At 37.9% G+C, this 4,554-nt stretch overlaps 1 pseudogene; it reads left to right on the top strand.

The window, feature by feature from the left end:
• The first annotated feature begins 859 nt into the window (after positions 1-859).
• On the top strand, positions 860-2,532 carry LOC104658281 (annotated as a pseudogene).
• The last annotated feature ends 2,022 nt before the right edge of the window (positions 2,533-4,554 follow it).

Below are 4,554 nucleotides of genomic sequence, written 5' to 3'. Positions count from 1 at the left end.
CAATCTTTCCCTCATATCTTCTTCTGAGACCTCCAATTGGGTCTCATAAGAACTCAGTATTGTGATGATAGCACCAAGGGAGAATGGTGTTAAACCATAAGAAACTGTTCTTCTGATCCAATGATCTCCCACCAGGCCCCACATACAGCATTGGAAATTACATTTCAACATGAGATTTGGGTGGTGACAGAGTTCCAAACCACATTATCTGATAACTAATGTGAAAGTGTAGAGACAATTGACCAAGGGCTCTGGATAAAGTTAAGGCTGGCATCACGTGAGATGTCTCCATGTGAGACATTAGAGGTATCAGTGCAATATTCAAATGTAGATAACAAACATGCAATTAAAAGTATGAACCTGGGAAAATAGGACACCATGGATATATTCAAAAAAGATTCCACGAATGAAAATTTTGATGTATTTCACTACACCATATCAGTCATTTATGGCTAATAGAGTAAGAAAAAGAAAAAGAGAGAAAAATATTTGTAACAGATAATGTAAAGTTTTAATTTCCTTAATTTATAAAGAAGTCATATGAGTTCATTGAAAATGGCAAATACCTTCAATAGAAGAAAAAAATTAAAAATAGAAAAGGACAATTTACATTTAAAAAAATCCAGTGGGCCATGCCCACTCGGCCCCACCCCCCCCCCCCCCACTCTGACCAGTCTACCTCAGTGCGTGGGGCCTCTCGCGCCAGTGCGAGCCTGAGCTGGCACGGACTCCAGGAGGCTTGCAGAAGGGGAGGGCCCAGTGGTGCCAGGGCTGAGCATCGCCAGGGCTGGAGGCAGGGTGCAGCCTCTTCGTCCGCAGCACCAACTGTCGTGTGGTGAGACCTCTGATGAAAGAAAAGATGTTGTCCAGGTTAAGAGTAGTTTCCACCACTTGTACTTTGGCATATGGACATTTGCACATAAAAGAAAAAGGCAAGCCACTTATACAGAATCCAAGAACAAACAAGGGAATGGCATTTACTTTACAAGAACGACAAATGCTTGGTCTTCAAGGGCTTCTACCTCCCAAAATACAGACACAAGATATTCAAGCCTTAGGATTCCACAGAAACTTGAAAAAAATTACTAGCCCTTTGGAAAAATGTAACTACATAATGGAAATACAAGAAAGAAATGAGAAATTGTTTTATAGAATACTTCAAGATGACACTGAGAGTTTAATGCCAATTGTATATACACCGACAGTTGGTCTTGTCTGCTCCCAGTACGGACACTTCTTTAGAAGACCTAAGGGATTATTTATGTCGATCTCAGACAGAGGTCATATTAGATCAATTGTGGATAAGTGGCCAAAAAATCATGTTAAGGTTGTTTTAGTGACTGATGGAGAGAGAATTCTGGGTCTTGGAGATCTGGGTGTCTATGAAATGGGAATTCCAGTAGGAAAAATGTATTTGTATACAGTTTGTGCCTGAATATGGCCTGATAGATGCCTGCCGGTGTGTATTGATATGGGAACTGATAATATCACATTCTTAAAAGACACATTTTACATGGGCTTATACCAGAAACAAGATCGCACACAACAGTATGATGACCTGATTGATGAGTTTATGAAAGCTATTACTGACAAATATGGCCAGAACACACTCATTCAATTTGAAGATTTTGGAAATCATAATGCATTCAGGTTCTTGAAAAAATATCAATAAAAATACTGCACTTTCAATGATGATATTCAAGGGACAGCTGCAGTAGCTCTAGCAGATCTTCTTGCAACACAAAAAGTTATTAATAAACCAGTCTCTGAACACAAAATCTTATTCATTGGAACAGGAGAGACCACTCCTGGAATTGCAAATCTTATAGTATGTCTATGGTAGAAAATGGCCTGTCAGAAGAAGAGGCACAAAAGAAAATCTGGATGTTTGACAAGTATGGTTTATTAGTTAAGGGGCGGAAAGCAAAAATAGATAGTTATCAGGAACCATTTACTTACCCAGTCCCAGAGAGCATACCTGATTCTTTGGAAGATGTGGTGAATACAATGAGGACTTCAACTACAATTGGAGTTGCAGGTGCTGGCCATCTTTTCACTCCTGATGTAATCAGAGCCATGGCCTCTATCAGTGAAAGGCCTGTAATATTTGCATTAAGTAATCCTACAGCACAGGCAGAGTGCACGGCCGAAGAAGTATATACACTTACAGAGGGCAAGTGTTTGTTTGCCAGTGGCAGTCCATTTGGGCCAGTGAAACTCACAGATGGGAGAATCTTTACACCAGATCAAGGAAATAATGTATATATTTTTCCAGGTGTGTCTTTAGCTGTTATTCTCTGTAACACCCAGCATATTAGTGACAATGTTTTCCTAGAAGCTGCAAAGGCATTGACAAGCCAAATGACGGATGAAAAGTTAGCCCCAGGGAGACTTTACCCAGCACTTGCTAATATTCAGAAAGTTTCTATTAACATTGCTATTAAAGTTACAGAATACCTATATGCTAACAAAATGGCTTTCCAATACGCAGAACCTGAAGACAAGGCCAAGTATGTTAAAGAAAAAGTATGACGGAGTGAATATGATTCCCTGCTGCCAGATGTGTATAAATGGCCGGAATCTGCATCAAGCCCTCCTGTGATAACAGAATAGAAACACTCCCCTGATAAATACTTCCTGTACTCCGGGGAACCCCTGTTTTTCAGACAAGAAGAGATAATGTCCTCAGTTTTATGGTGTTTTCTGTATTTTGCTCTCCTGACCACTTTGGTTAACATATTTTTTCCACATGTCTCCACATCTGTTGGGGTAGACCTGTTGATGGATTGCATTGCGGACCAGTACCCTACAATCAGTTAATTGTGATGCTTTAATTCTAACATAAATACCATACCACATCCAGGAGACAGAAAAAGTTTGTCAATGTCTTCACTTGTAATCTAATTCAGACTTGCCGAAGTACTTGCTGTTTACTATTATGGATACTAATCTTCTCTCACCTAGTTCTTTTAGAGCTACTAAAAGAGAAATTTACTTTTATGTATAGAAGCACAGAATTTGGGAAAGAAACTAAATTTTCACCAAATTACAAGGAAAAATGGTCAGTATCTAAAAATGTTCTTCTATGTCTGCTTCATCTTACCTTCATACTCTGAAATTCTCTTATAGCAGACAGAGTTAGGGAAATATTAAAAATTTACCCTATTTATTTTCTGGAACTATATCAAGGCTTAAATATAACATTATGAGAGTAATGGGAACTGTTGCTGCTTTTAAATAAATAAAAGTCATTGTTTTCAACAGCGTATAAAAATCCTAGTGAAGACTGGGAGCGGTGGCTCACGCCTGTAATCCCAGCACTTTGGGAGGCTGAGGCGGGTGGATCACGAGGTCAGGAGTTCGAGACCAGCCTGGCCAATTTGGTGAAACCCCGTCTCTACTAAAAATACAAAAATTAAGTGGGCATGGTGGCGTGTGCCTGTAGTACCAGCTACTCAGGAAGCTGAGGCAGGAGAATCACTGAGGCGGGGTTCAAACCCACGAGGCAGAGGTTGCAGTGAACCGAGATTGCACCACTGACTCTAGCCTGGGCAACAGAGAGTCCATTTAAAAACAAAACAAAACAAAAAACATTGTGTAACCTTTTTAAAATAAATATCTTAAATTAAAAAAAAAAGATCCTTTTTATGCCCTCCTGGTACACAGGTGGTGTTATCAATCTTGATATCTGAGTCCAATTTGAGTGTGTAGGCATCTATTCTGTCTCTGGGGAGCAATCACAATAGTTGTTTAAGCCTTCTATTTTGTGGTGATCTTCCTACTTGTTCCATCTAGTATTGAAAATGAGTATTGAAGTCTCTAACAATTTTTTTTCAATTGTTTCTTCCTCCTTCAATTCTGTCAGGTTTTGCTGACAGAATTTGAGGGCTTTATTAAATGCATTTGTAGTTATTAGATCTTAAAGGTAGATTTACCTCTTTATCATTACAAAATTTTCTCATTGTTTACAAACACTTTTAACTCTACTTTGTTTTAGTGCAGCATTGCAGCTCATTTTTGTTTACTGATTGCATATTCTAACTTCCTTTTACTTTCAACCTCTTTGTTTTTTTAATCTAAAACATGTCTCTCATAGGGATCATAGAGTTGAATCATAACTTATTTATTCCGTGGATATCTGCCTTTTGATTGGATATGGTGGGGTTTACATCTACTTTGTTATATGTTATTACATGTATCACGTGTTTTTACCTCTTTTCCTCTATTACTATCTTCTTTTATGTTAAATAGTTACGTTCTAGCATACCATTTTAATTGCTTTGTTTGTTTGCTAAAAGTTTGAGGATTTTCTTTTTGTGGTTGCTATGGGGATGAGAATTAGTATCTTAATTTTAAAAGAGCTAGTTCAGAATATCAGTAAATTTTTATGGTATGCGAAAACATGCTCCAATGTTTCTATTTTCTCCTTTTTTTACTATTAACACTGTACAAATTGCATGTTTATACATTATAATCTTTTAACTCTGTTTTATAATGATTGTTTTGTGCAGCTGTCATATAAAACAGAGTAAGGCAAGGAATACAAACAAACCA

Source organism: Rhinopithecus roxellana, chromosome 16 (genome assembly GCF_007565055.1).
Source record: "Rhinopithecus roxellana isolate Shanxi Qingling chromosome 16, ASM756505v1, whole genome shotgun sequence".
Classification (NCBI taxonomy): Eukaryota; Metazoa; Chordata; class Mammalia; order Primates; family Cercopithecidae; genus Rhinopithecus; species Rhinopithecus roxellana.
Note: the sequence above shows the minus strand (reverse complement) of the source record. Positions and strands in the feature narration are given on the sequence as shown.